Source organism: Contarinia nasturtii, unplaced genomic scaffold, assembly GCF_009176525.2.
Source record: "Contarinia nasturtii isolate CC-2019 unplaced genomic scaffold, AAFC_CNas_1.1 Cnas_scaffold_414, whole genome shotgun sequence".
In the NCBI taxonomy this organism is placed as follows: Eukaryota; Metazoa; Arthropoda; class Insecta; order Diptera; family Cecidomyiidae; genus Contarinia; species Contarinia nasturtii.
In genome coordinates, this window is record NW_022197768.1 from 3,002,084 (window position 1) to 3,017,865 (window position 15,782).

The following is a 15,782-nucleotide window of genomic DNA, read 5'->3' on the forward strand; positions in this document are numbered from 1 at the left end:
AATCGAAAACTAATTAGCTTAATAGGCTTTGCTATAATACTATTAGATGTAATCCGAGCAGGTCTTAAGAAACTATTTTTATAAAAACAAGCTGATTCGAGTTTCAGTTCAATTGGCAGTTGTCTCTTTGGAGTCTTCAGAAATTTTTCCGTGATGCTAAGTGTTTACTTTTCGATTATTTTTTTTTTTTAATTATGTTTGTTCTGAGATCAAATATTTAGTCAACAACTGTCTTCATCGTTACACACAGTTTTTCATTTCATTTGTAATTTTTGGGAAATATATGAAATTCGTTTCGTCTCTTTTTTTTTCAATTAAAAAGATGATGATTCATCAGTGGAGATTGCGGCAAAACAGAAACGTGGTGGACTAATTTGAAAACTTCCATATTCTCAAACGCATGGCATAAATTTACAGCGAAAAGCATCACCGGAGTGAAAGTAGAATATGTAATTAAAGACATTCCCGAAAATAAATACGATGAAGTAGTGAATTTGATGGCTCTTTATGCTCTAAAATTCACATCAATATAAGGCACTTGGTATGCATAGCTGTGATAGATTTTTCACAAATTTATTGAATTTATTATATAAATCGTAAAATTCTATAGAATTATGGAGTGACGCAGAGGTTGTAAACTATCTCAAATTACAGTGGCGCCTGATTCTGTTAATTGCTACCGTAAGAAAAGTAAAAAGTTATAAATTGATAAAATTTGTTTTTGTTCATTCCAAGATTTCGAACAAGAAATTAGACAAATTAAATCAGTTGCATCACAAGATTGCACTTGATACAATTGGACATTATAATGTTGAAGAATACTTGTGTAGCATTTGTCTTGAAATTAATCCGGACAATGAGTCATTTTCAATATCTAGAGAAGCTATGAGTATGTGTGCGACATTAGTTGTACGTCTGAATACAAGTGAACAGTGTCACCATTGAATACGCAAAAGTGCAGACTACTGCGATTGTGCCATTTGAAAGGCACAACGAGAGAACACGGGCATTAATTTGAAAATCGGAGAGTTATTTTAAATTATGGCTAAGAAATGATCTGCTGAAAATACTATTTTCGGCCATGCGAAAGTTTAAAAAACTGTTTAAAAGATAACGATAATTCAAATAAAACGAAAAGAAAAAAACAAGTTACAGCTGAACTATTTCAAATGAATGGTTACCAATGGTATTTCTTTTGTTTATGAATGCCGTTGCACATCAATCAAATATAAAGGCACAACTTTTTGCGTTGGCTCAAAGGGAAATCTTTTTTGAGAAATTTTCTTCATTTTTATGCAATCATCACTCTGATGGAATGCATTAACAATTTAACATAACAGCATCATCACCATCCACTGTCATCATCATCGCCGTCATCGCCGCTTTGTGCGAAACATAAGTGTGCCATAATGAATAAGCATACTACTACTTGCCAGAGATTCCACTTGTTTTTTTGTAAAATATTTTGTTTACAAATTTATGTGTTAAACATATATATTTTTATATACGTATTATATAAAAGGCAGAGATGCCAACGAATATTCATTTTTGTGTTCATCACGAACCCATTTTTTTTATGTGAACGAACATGTTAGTTCGTGGCGGCCGACATTGCAAACACAATGAACGCAAACATTTTTATTATACGTACGAACTTGTTTTTTACTAACGCGTTCTTTGACATCTCAAATAAAAGGATATAAATAAATAAGAATAAAGGCAATAAATCCAACAACTGATTTGTTTGTGTGCGTATTTTATCCCTGTTGACCTTTTTAACCGGACTCTCTGATATTTCATTTGACTCATTCATTCTGAATCTGCCTACAAATTTCGAATCTAATGAATTTTGTAAATGCCGTAATTTGATTAGAGTTTGTCCAAATTTTTACAAATATTTTTTTCTTTCCACCGTTTGCTTCACATGCTGTCGCTCAATATGAATGTGAATCATTTTAGAGTACTTGTCGTGGTTAAATTTGGAATTATTTTTGATAAAACTAGATCAAACTTGAAGATGAAGTGATTCATTATGTTTTCACAGGCCGATATGTGTTTTATCACAATGAAATGCTTGTAGTAGTTGAAGAGTTGAACAAAAAAACCTGCCATTTATGGTTTTTTCTCTATTGTATAATGTTTGCGACATGTTCGATTGTCCATGTGAAAATGCTTTAGACAATGAATGAGTACCGAATAATTCGTATACTCTTTTGTGCATCGGAATACAAAAAAAAAGCAACAACGAAAAGCAAATATATTCGTTTGAATAAATTTCGTTAAAATTTACGAGTGAAATTTAAACAAAAAAACATAAGACTAAGTAGGTAAGTGCTACATGCATATGCGATTATTATCGTTGAATCCTCTGAATAACGCTGATTCAAATATGAATGCATGAGTGTGGGACTGCTGAATCGTTTGTTCATTCTCTATCTCTCTTTTCTTCTGTATTTATATATTTGTACGACATTTATTTGTTTTATCCCGCCAACATTTCGCTTTTTTGGCGTGAATTTTTAATTTTCTCTTTGCAATTTATTCGGCTAGAGTGGAATGTTTATTTTAAGGACATTTTCTAGCATGAGCTTGTGCAAACATTAATGGAAATGTTTTCGTATTTTCGAGATTTTCAATCCATGAGCCAGTGCGCTTCTCGGTTTGTAAAAAGAGAAAGAGAAAAAGAGAGAGTGGAAGAGAGGGGAAACAAACGAAAGCATCAAGAGCAACAAGCCATACGCATATGTATAAGTGCGTACTTTTCTCGGTTTATGTCAAATTCGAAAAGTGATGTGAAAGCAACACTTACCACTGACATCCATAACATTAAATAAATACGGTCCTTTTTCAGAGTTACTTGGAAATCAAAGGGAGCACAAAAGACAGCATACAAATGAGAACGATGATGAGAGAAAGAAAGTTATAGAGTACAAAAAGAAATTTATTTGCGTATATGTATGGGGAGGAGTAATAGAATCAAAAAGTGCAGTTGAAAAAAACAACAACAACAACATATTGTACAGCCTACTGTTTGTGTGTAGAATAGATGCGATGACAAAGGGTAAGCTCCTATAAATGTTGAATAATATGCATTTATTTATTTGATTTTTTTTTGCCATGCAAGCAGAAACGCTTTAAATATTCTTGTCGACGTTTGCATACATTTTTTTTCTCTCTATTCACTCTGCGTTCGCTTGACGTACACTGCTCGTGAACATTTCAAAGATGAATCTGATGCAAAAATATCCACATCCACATCGTTGCAATATGTTGATGTTAACAGACGCACTGTAATCATTTCTCGATTGCAATGTTGCTGCCGTCGCTATCACTGTTGTAATATATATAACAAATTATAGTTGCATAAAAAACATTAAACCTTTTACAACTGGCTCTTACTGTAATCACCATTGTTTTTGAGTAGCACATTCGCCCGGCTGATTTTACAAAACTTAATGCTAAGATATAAAAGCGAGCGGCAATAAAACTTACTGCTTTTTCACTCAATAAAACTCTCTCTCTCTCTCTCTCTCTCTCTCTCTCTCTACTTTATATTTATTTTTTCGAAATTCAGTGACTATGTGCTTAATGGTATTGATTGAACCATTGAACGTATGGTAGAGGTTACTTCAAAAAATATTCCACTATTTTAAGAAAGAAAAAAACGATGCCAAATGCAGTACCAAAAGACAGTGCAATTAAGTACATAACAAAATCTGCTTGCCAAGCTGGTTTTTGAAAAAAGAAATACGCAAATTTCTTCAATGCAAAAAAAATTATTCTGTTCGTCAACTCTCGAATTTAATGAAAACTTTATTTCAAATTACATTTATTCCAATATTGTATTGTGCGGGGGAATATAAATAAATGAACATCCCATAGATGGGAGTGATTCAACGAAATGCACTTCGACGATATTAATCACCAACGTTATTGAATGTATAAGATCGATCCAATAGTTTTTTTACTGAATGCAGAACTCATAAAGGAGACAATAGTACGAGAGCAACGTGCAATAATATTGACATAAATGTCTAAAATGCAGTGAGATAGTAGTCGCGTGAATAGTGCTTATGAAATCACTGAATACGAATTGAATTGACAATGTGATGCCGAGAGGATGAATGTATAGTGTTCTTTACGTGTATTTGCGCATATATAAATGACATAGTGGTCTTTCTCAAATGACTCTTTTTACAGGAATATCGACACCGGTAACGCAGGATCTTTTCATTTCCTAATGCTTGGGCTATCGATTAAATCGATCGTGACGATAGAGTTTACTATGTCAATCAAATCAATTCTCAAGGAGTTTTCTCTTCGTTTCTATTTTTTTGTTTAAATACAAATGTGTGTGTATATATTTGAATACACGAGATTACTTTTCAAAAGTGCTTATTCATTGAATACTGGGATTGAGTATACGTAAGCTTGAATTCATTTTCTTCTCAACCATTTGGATATTTCTTAATAAGCGACGCGCAAAAAAAAAACGATTTACAACTGAAGAATTATTTCGATATGGATTAATAAAAGATGCAAATTGTAAAGAATAACTAGTGGAAAAAGCTTTAATGAAAAGTTTTACTTTTCTCTTGTTATCACTTCGCTTAATGAATAAAGTGATATGAATAAAAAAAACTCTCAACTAATGGATACTATGGTGAAGTGTATGATTTGCCTCTCAACATAGTTTTCAATAGATAAAAGAAGAAAATGGCACGTTTTCATGAACTGTAACTTCAATTTCGAATAAGCGCATACACTCGTTATGTTCGAATCTTGAAACAGGCATACAACAAAAAAAAAACAACTAGAATAATGTCGATGATAATTTTTGTTGCTGTTGATGTTTTCGATTCCCCCATGTAATTAAAAAAAAACCGGTCACACGAGCAATCCGTTTTATTGATTACAGAAAAAAAAAATTGCGACGCAATAAGCACTCAACAAGAATTTTCAAAACCAAAACTTAAGTCTCGATGAATGGAATGCAAAAGAGCTGAATGAAAGCATGAAAAATATCCAAAGCATTTCGGACAATTTCTTTTTTCTCATCCTCTTCTGCCCAGTTGCACAATAATAAAATGAAAATTTCTCACCATTTTCAAAAAGTTTTTATTATTTTACACGACATCACGTCATTTAAAGAAACTTTTATTGCATAGATTCCGAGTGCATTCGAATGGAAATTTATGTTTTGGTGTCTTAACTGAGTTTATTGAAATGGATGGGGCTTGCGAATGTGGTAGGCGAAAGAGGTGAGCAATGCGAACGAATGAAATAAGATGCATAGCTCGATATCGATGCACAATAATTCACATTTTAGTAAGCAAAGTTCGATTGGGCTATCATCGATGTTACAATATTCAAGAAAAAACCACATTTCTGAATTTCTTGGTCGATTTCAGTATCGGGTTTTTGTCTCCAGTGCCAGTATACTCAAGCAAATGATGGGCTATCAAAGCTACAACTGAATAAAGTGCACAAAAAAACGAAGTGAATCGAAAACATTCTCAAGGGAGTTTTTGTTGTTGTTCATGGAGTAATTAAGCTGATTTGATATTTGATATCATTGAAACAGAGACATAGAATGCGAGCTAGACAGAGAGATAAAAGGAGAGAGAGGAGAGAGTGTGTGTGTGTAAAAAAGAAGCGAAATGTTATTTGTGGCCTGATGCCTGCAATGCAATTGTAGTTTATTTGAGATCAATTTAAATGGAAGAACTTTTCATTGAGTGATCGTTTTTTTGCCAACGATGCCTTGCAACAACATAGAATGTTTTCAATTAACTGATGTTTACAGAAAATCACTCACTGATGAAGAATGAATTTGGCTTTCGATTCAATTCATGTATGTGGATGTGTGGGTGTGTGGGTGTTTGTGTATGCAAGTTGCTCAACTCAGCTCAAACTATTTGCAGTTTAGACTGGAATATGAATGGTTGGTGTGTATGATGTTCTGTTGCTGCCATCCATCATTATTCTCAAAACCACTTGGTACCGTTTTTCGCAATTCGAATACGATAACCCCAGCATGGATGCAGATAATTGAATCTACATGAGGCTTTCGATAATTATAGCTTGTTCACTATCCGGTGACGTCAAATGCATAACCAAAAAAAGCTAAAAAATCACCACACGTATGTAATACACACAGTACAGTATTTGATACGAACATTTTCCCAGAAATCGAAAGAGAAAGAGGTATGCACGGCAATGGTGGAGAGAGAGAAAAAATACACAAACACACACATACACACGCAAACCGTAGAAGAAGAAGAATGCAACCAACAGAATTGATCTGCCAAAACGATGAAAGGGCAAATGGAAGCAGACTCCAATCGAAAAACACATCCCATACACACAGTAAAGTTTGCAAATTGATTTAAAGTTTATCGGGTTTTCAATGTTCAAGTTTAATCAACCATTGAAATGTATATCCATGTCCGGATTTTATGCACGTGCAATTTTCGGTTCGTGAACGAAACGTAATGATAGAATGGTACACACACACACCCACACATACGTACAAACATCCACACAAGAGAGTTTGAGGGAGAGAGAGAGAAAAAAAAAGAAAAAATAAGCAGCATCAAAAGAACTGAATGAACGAATTGCTCACAAAAATTTTCTCGATTTCAATTGATTACAATTTTTGAATAGGCGAAATCGAAAAAAAAGAGAAAAGTGTTGGGAACGAATTTGCTGCCGAACTACATGAACCAACATGGATTAAATACATACTTGCATAAAATGCACAGAGTCAAAAGTATTAGGGCTAGGTGCTCGTAGATTGCCAAATAAGCGTAATAGACAAGCATTTTCGTGGCTTACTCAGTGCATTACGAAGGCGTTTTTCACGAAGTTTATTGAGCTTTATGTTTCTGTACACTTGCTTTCGTTACGATTGTACCGTCGTAATACTGATGGTGATATGTTCACGCTATCGCAAATGAGCGCCCAACTGCGCTCCGCTTCACATTTCAATCGAAATGGCAGTTTCAGAGGAGAGAGAAAAAATGCACACTGTAAAATGGTTCTTATTATACATTTTTTCGAACATCGGTACAAACAATTTTTTTCTACCATTCTGTCGATCAGATTTCATATCCCAGTCAGAAACACACATCCCATCACATTGAACGGTCGAATTGTTGAAAGTGAACATTTTTGAATTTTCTTCGCGGTGTTTAATTTTACATTTTTTTTTCTCTTCTTCTGCTTACCAGCGACGATGAATAAAAATGTATGCATACTTTACATGGTTTTTCGTACAAAATACATTAAATTGCATGGTCGAACTACATTACACTAATGCACGTTGGTTTGCCATCGGCCAATTACATCATCATCTTCCATTGCATTCGAACGTTCAATCATAAAAAATTTGGTGTTTCCTTCAATTCCTGCCATTTTTCCCCGTTGATGATGTGAACTTTTAACGTTAAAACCAACAACAAAATCAGCACCAGAGAATTGAAATTCCATTTATTTTACAGTTTTATATTGGGTAGGAGAAAAAAAATTACGAAGAGAAAAAAGGAACACGTCAAATTTACATCGAAGGAAGATGCCGCAACTGGATCGAAATATACAGTCAACGTGGATTTTGAATAAAGCGATATTTCAAAGAGTGAGGTAGAGTTGTATGGATTTTGGTTGTATATAGCCCCATAACTTTCAGTAGATCATGAGAATATGAGATATCGTTAGGAACAGAATTCGAATTATTTTTCATGCGTTCACCAACTCTTAAAAGGAGAAAACACAACGCTGTCAAAATACAGGGGGAGGAAAAATTTTTAAGCCTGATATAGAAACACACATTGTATTTTTAAATGACTATATTTATTATTCAAAGTAGTCTCCATGAACACGAATGACACTTTCATATCGATGCTTCAATGCTTTAATTCCTCCTTCAAACCACTCGGCATCTTTGTCCTCCCATACGTTGAAAATATCGTTCGATATCTCTTCTTCGGACTCATATTGCTTCCCCTTCAGATATCTTTTGGTGTTTGGGAACAGGAAATAGTCGCTGGGGGCCAGATCTGGAGAATACGGTGGATGGTGGAGTTGTTCGAACCCACATTCCCTGATGGCAGCTTGTGCAAGCAATGATTTGTGAGGCGGTGCATTGTCATGCAAAAGAAGAACTTTTCGAGTGAGCAAACCAGGACGCTTTTCTCTGATCGCTTTACGCAATCTATGCATTTGTTGTCTATAATAATAGCCCGTGACTGTGGTATTCTTTGGAAGGAATTCAACCAATAATATGCCTTTGGCATCCCAGAATACAGAGGCCATTACTTTGTTTGTGGCAATTTGTTTGCGTGGCACTTTCGATGCTGGTTCACCACATTTGTGCCATTCCATCGTCTGTGATTTGAGCTCTGGATCATAGTAGTGGATCCAGGTTTCGTCGCCAGTCACTATTCCCTCAAATGTGTCCGTTTCATTCCATTCCAACAACTCGAGAAACTCGTGTGCAGCAGCAATTCGTTCTTCTTTTTGGGATTTGTTCAACGTTCTTGGAATCCATCGCGAGCAAACCTTTCTCATGTGCAATTTTTCATGAAGTATGTTGTAAATACTCTTCTCTGAGATGTCAAACATTGCTGCTAACACTTTCTTGCTCATTCGAGGATTTTCGTGCACGTGATGTTCAATTTTTTGCACTACATCTGAAGCTGTTGCTTCAATTGGTCGACCTGTATGAGGATCATCTTCCAATGATTCTCTACCCCACTTGAATTGTTTTGCCCATAGTTTTACTGTGGCATACGATGGGGCAAGGACCCCATAAACAGCACGCAAGCGATCATTGATATCCTTTGGTGTCACACCTTCTTTTGTGAGAAACTTAATCACCGCACGATATTCGATTTTATCCATTTTTTCAAAAATATCGAGGTTACTTGGTATGCAATGCTGTTGAAAACAAACGACGACAGATATCAACTCAATTTTTTTCTGCAATACTATTGACAGTTCGTACGTCAATTACAGCACAAGAACAATTTGTAACTAGTGCCGTCTATATGTCAGGCTTAAAAATTTTTCCTCCCCCTGTACATTCATTCGATTTTTTTTTGTTTTATACTGGTTTCAGTTTGAAATTCAACAAAAAAACTTATATTAAATAGTCATTCAATATGTAAATCAACTGGGTATTTCACACATACATTTCACTTTGAATTACACTATTCAAATATCTGATATCATTAACATACACCATTGAAGAATTTGCGTTTCCACGCCAAAAATGAATAATTTTTTTTTGCAATCATTCTTTCGAATAAAAAAAAAAATGAAGAGCTATTGTGTCTTGTATGTGATCATACCATAAACAGCAAGAGCCAGACGAACGAAAAATGGCCAAAAGCAACAGTAAAAACGAAACTCCAAGACAAAAAGTATAACCAAACAAAACATTGCAAAACAGTTGGTGGTCAATATAACAAGTTTTTCCGTTGTATTTTCAGTTGCCAAATGGTTCGCATCTGGTGAGACAAAGAAATAAAGCAAAATGAAATATTATGAAACGATAGAAGAGGCGATAAATTCGTGAATGAGAACAGAGCGTCACAGAGTGAGAAATAAAAATGAAAAGGTTTTGCAGGTAAAGTTCATTTGCATCTGAAAGCATTTTCAAAATGCAAACATTTGCAACGGAAAACGATACTGTATTATGATTATATGGCGGTACGAAGGTACATTTGCCAAAAAAAAAATGTTTGGTTGATGGTCCTGTGCAACACAACCAGAAAATGAAGCCCGTTTGCATTACATTCTCGACGATAAGTGTGTTTGTTTATTTTGTTAATTCTTATGTTTCTTTTTACGCTGTTAGTTTTTCGTTAATTTTTCACACGCGCAAAACAAAAAAAAAGTATTATACGTTGAATGGGCGAGAAGTACGACACTAACTCTCGCGTTCGTCCGTTTGCCCGCTCAATTTTACTACCAACAAAAATGGTACCCAAACAAAATGCAAGACAGAGCGACACATACCGAAAAGTTTTAATGAGAAATTTTTGAACATAAATCTTGCACTCGACAAAAACTTTCTCCACATAATGAAGTGAAAAACGTCTCGAATTTAGTGCGGCTAAATGTCATATTTCGCTTATAAATGCCGTGTCTTAACGGTATCTTCATTTATCACTAGCACAGTGTCTCGTTGTGCTTTTTTGTTTTTTTTTCGCTTAATTCTTACTCAGTCTCTATCACCACTACCCCACGTCTGTTCCACGAATTGTGTGTGTGTGTGCGCGCGCGTTTGGTTTTGTTTTGTGTAGTCGGGGCTACATGTGTGCTTGCAGACACATTAAATGCAATTTTTTGTATATGTATTTTGCAAGCAACCACTATAACAAAATGTGAAAACCGTGTTCACATCTTGCGAATGGGCGAAATATGAGAAAGCCAGTAGTTGCACTGAACAATGCTATAAATATATATATAAGTGTGCGTTAATCGGAATTGAAATTGATATGAACAGAAAATCAATTGAGACTGGCCATTTTAAACATGTGTCTATCGTTGCTTGTTTCTATAAATGTCAGATTAATAGCAATCTGAACGAAAGCAATTCGAATCAGAGATATTCACGAACGTCAACAAAGAATTCGTTCGTTTGCAGACGAAAACTCATAAATGTTCGTTTGTACCATTCAAAGAATGGTTGGACGAACCTTTTGTTTAATATACGACAGTTATCTACGTGATATATACGAAATGTTTTTTTTTTTGCAAAATACAAGACAGAAAGATCTAAAAATGTATATACCCTAATGAAAACCTCAATATTTTTGCAAAAATATAGTTTTGTAAAAAATATTTTGCTTGTGCTATTCGACGATTATATCGTACAATACAACGGACAAATGATGTCGAACGAAAAAAATGGAAAAACCATAACGAACGAAAAACGTTAGTGGACAGCTCTGATCCATGTATCCCCTATCTCTCTATGTTCGATTTCATGAAGTTCTTAAATATTTACCAACGACAAGAAGAAGGATGAGTAAAAACATACACAAAAAAAAATAACTGAAGCGAATGAAAAAAATACCAAATTGCAGCATCCGTGTCTATAACTTTCAATATCATTTTCATACATTTCCGACGATAGCAGCTGGTTGCGCTTACTGACCTTTGAATATATGTGTTGATCCAATAGTAACGACTTCCATCACCTTTTTCTTTTGGCATGAATTCGTTGCCAATTGTTTCGTCATCCTTTACAATTTAGCTACTTTACGAAATCGCATCAATTGAATGGTGCAAACGAGCATAATGTGTGATGAAAAATGAAAATCTGCCAATCAAAGTGGAACGGCAACAGAACTGAATATCCAGCGCCGATTCAAACAAGCGACAGAAGTAATAATAAAAAAGAAATCCGTTTAAAACTCACTTAGAAATGCGAATCCATGTATGTAATGTGTGCGTGAAGAAGAAATGGAAATAAAACATATTAAACATGTTATCTGTTTAATGCAGAGGGTGAAAAAGTGAATTTGTGTTGATGCACCGAAAATGGGAAATAGATTATGTTATATATGTGTGTTGCAATCTTTTCTGAGTAACTCGACAGAATTGTACCGTGTACGGATAGCAAGGAAATGCGCGAGCGCGCTAGCACAGGCCGAGAAAGGCATCGAGTCACTGGGATCGACAAAAAGCGATGCCAAAATAAAAATAACATTCAGCCATCCAGAAACGATGATATGTTATTGAAAAGTAAATAAGCTCATGTCTATAGTTCCATTGTCTGTGCACATCAATTTCCAATAATTTTCAAGTATGGTATTTTCCGGCATTTGCTTTACTATTTTTTTTGTTTCTTTACTTTTTATTCTTTGGTTTCGGCATGTTTCGGTTGTTGTTTTTGTTGCTGTTGTTGTTCCAAGTTGAACAATCTCGCTATCGTTCTTTCTCTCTCGTTCTTGGCGCTTTTCGCCACACATTTTATTGTTATGCACGGAAAGCTACATTCGGTTCACACAAGATGAGAGTCTTGCGCTACCATACACCGAGAATACATTAACAGTAACACCATCGTTATTGCCGTTAGCAAAAGTAACAAAAAAAACCTCCAAATATAGCAAACGGCTTCAACCACGGCGACAACAACGTTTCACTATCACCCAAATGCTGTGTGCACATATTTTTTGGATTTATTATTGGTTAAGCAGTAGACATGCTCAACATATATAATCATTTGGTGTAAGTAGATTTCGGTGGTATAGCGAACAATTTTTCGGCGAACAAAACACACACACACATATATATAGTATACACAATTTCCATTGCGAGTTGATGCAAAGGAAAATACAATTCTCTTAAATTGAAGCAGATCGTTGAAATAGAAAACGGCACGAAAATATTTTTATGTCTTCTATACCAAAATGAAAGATAGAGAAAAAAGGGCATTGAACAACACAACATACAGTTGAGAGAGTACACAGCACGCGCGTACACAATTCGCTTGTGTAACATTGTGTATGGTGTTTGGATGCATTTGTGAATGTTACACAGCTCGAACTGAACCCAAGAGTCATAGATACGTTTTTTAGAGTTTACAGTCATTTCAATTCGGTTATACAATGATTTTCGCTTAAGCTGTTATTTGTGTATGTATTGGTGCTGTCGGTGTACGCTGTACAATTATATCGAAATGATTTTTTGTTCCTTCTGATGTTGTTTTTGTTGTTGTTGTTCGACGAAACTATCGACACACCGAACGAGAACACATACATATCAAACGAACAAGAAATGGGGCGAGGTAGGAGAAAGAGTGATTTGGAAGCGAATTCTGAGTTGAAATTGGGATGAGGATAGAGTGTATGCCTATTCAATGTGAAATGTATTGCATTTGCTCTGGCAAATAGCCAAAAATTGAATTGATCCAACCGATACCGAAACTCTAACAAACAAACTGAACACTATCCACAGAAAGGGAGAGAAAGAGAGAGAGAAGAATAGTTACACTCAACATTTACTCCTCTCAACCCATTCCGGAGTATGCCAAGCGCACATTCACTAGTATCATTGCCTAATTTGGTTTGGTTTGATGCCACTACTTGACGAAAATCATTTTTTTTTACAACTGATTCTTTTGTCAAACGAACGCATCGACGATACGACAAGAAATGAGAACAAATGAGAGAAACAGAGAGAATGAAGCAGGCAAAGGAGGGAGACAGAAGGAAGGCAACAACAAAAATGGAAGGAAATTGCACACGATATCCAATCAAGCAGACATTGTCTGAGGCAAAGTATCTTGTCCGTAAGCATGATAATCGACATGCTTGTGCCAGAACAGCACTCGACAACAGTCTCTTTAGACTTTTCAATAAACGCAAGTATTTTCAATACAAATTATTACCACATTGCAATCAATAAATTCAAGTGCAATCCCAAAACAAAACTTATCAATTGATCCTCTTAGTACGCGTTCAATATATGATGCTGTATGCGTAACCAAAAACTTCATTTTGTTGAGGTGGTTACCATCTTTTTTTTTGTATTTGAACGAATAAAAAAAAACTATAAACATATTTCTTTGCGAAAAATTTGCTCCAGTTTTTCTGCTTGCTGATACTTTGTATGTACATCGAAAACGGTTCTCATATTAAAAGTAAATCTAACTATGAAAACAAAGAGCTTTTAGGACCTGATCGTGCATTTTCGTGGAAAAATCCGTTACATTGTTACAAGTTTCATACTTATTTGGCTGTTATTCTTTCACCTTGTTTCTTTCAAACCACAATAAAATTGCGAGCACTTTTTTGCTTCGTCGTATTTTATTTTTTACCATCAATGCCAAATGGTTTTATTATTATCGCCACTCTTTGTTTCCGTTCATTTTTTTCCCATCCAGCTGAAGCTTTTTTCTTCTTCTGAAGAACTTTAAAAACTAGCAAAAACAAGTGTGTAGGGGAAACGGAGATGTGGGAAATGCGAATTAGTTGATGTCCATTTCACCAAAAACGCGTGTATGAATGATGCAAAAAAGAGAGAATCTATTTACATCGTATTTTGAACGTTTGAACGATTCAATGAACTGCATCGATGCATAAGCGAATAAAACTTACTAAAATGTGATAATCACAGCGATTTACTCTATCGATACCGCTAGAACCATTATCCCATAGTAGTTACCAAATTGAACAGAAACGGTGCATTATCGTTATTCATTCATGAGCCATTGCGTCATCGGACATCATCGATAGATAGATCGATTTTGTCGGATCGTTTAGTGATTCAAAGAATGAGATGAAGATGAGAGATAGGTACAGAGATAAAAAATAGAGAGAGGGTTCAAAATAAAGATATAGAGATGGATATGAACCATTGAAAAAGCGAAATATATTTGTCGTATAAATTTAATTCCAACAGATTATTTGAAATCATAGCAAAGATGTCACGAACTGCTATTGCTTCCAAATTGCTATGGCGATTGTTCGATTGGATTGAATATTGTGTGCTGCCGGCTGAATGGAGCAGGTAATAATATCTATTTATGGTGCATTGCTTTTTATTGGCCTTAACAAATGAAATCCGTTCTGTAATAAACCAGAGCATACTTACTTCGATCCTCCTCTGCACTTCGTTTGTTTGCACAAAATGCGAGATATCAATATGAACCGAACAAAATCGAGTCACATTGAGCACAGTGCATTCGGGCACACCGGAATTGAACAATGTGAGACGACGAAGAGCTTGTGCGACTAAGAAAATCTATTAAAGTTAAACTTTCGCAATTACGTACTTTAAATAAATAATAATGAAAGTATTGGATCCCTCGATCTGTACTTTCTCTTCTCTCTGGTGTCTCTGTGCCATTGTTTCTCGCTCGATCCCCCTCCCTCTCTCTCTCTCGACCCCTTATCCGCTGTATCCCATTCTCTTTCGATGATTGAATATTTTTTAATAGTTTTTTTTTTTTGTTTTCCCATTGTCGGTCTCGTCGTTCTTTATCGATAGATCTGTCTGTTCGGTGAATTATATGTGCCAGTCTTATGTTCCGTTCGGTGCATTTTTATATGCAATACGTGAAGTGTTTAGTATCTATTGAAGCAGTAGAAAGGAGAAATGAAAATTGAGAATAATAGATTGGCATCCGTATTTTAGCCATTACTTGCCTTTGTCTCTCCCACTCTCTCTCCCCATTCTGTCGTTTATGTCATACGAAATGTACGTCCCATTTGTTTTTATTTCAATGAGCTATCGTAACTTATCATTATTTAGTTTCTGTGCCGTTCATCTCCAATATTGCAGCCGTTGTTGCTATATATATATATATTTTTTTTTCATTCATTCACGTTCTCTCCATCGATCTCATAAATATAAATATATTTCTTGCTCTCTTGTTGATCATTTCGAACGTATCCGCTTATATTCACCCATTCGCCATCTATCATTTAGTGGCAGTTGGCATCTCTTTGAAAATTGCACACAATTCATATGCACATTTCTATGAGAACAGCTTTCCAAACATTTGCCGAATGAAAAGAGCTTTCAATACTTATATATACATAAAATGAGAGAATGCGAATAATAATGCAATATTCTTTACATGGCACACTACAAACAACTGGCTAAGCCGATTTGAGTGTTGATGTGTCGCTATGCTGTGTTTGGTGCTTTTGTGTATGTTTGGCGGTGGCGCGCAGCATTTGTGTCAGGCATGAGGTTGATATATGTCATGTCTTATGTGTCGTATAACTGATTGCCTGTTCAAAATTATGACAGAGATAAATTGA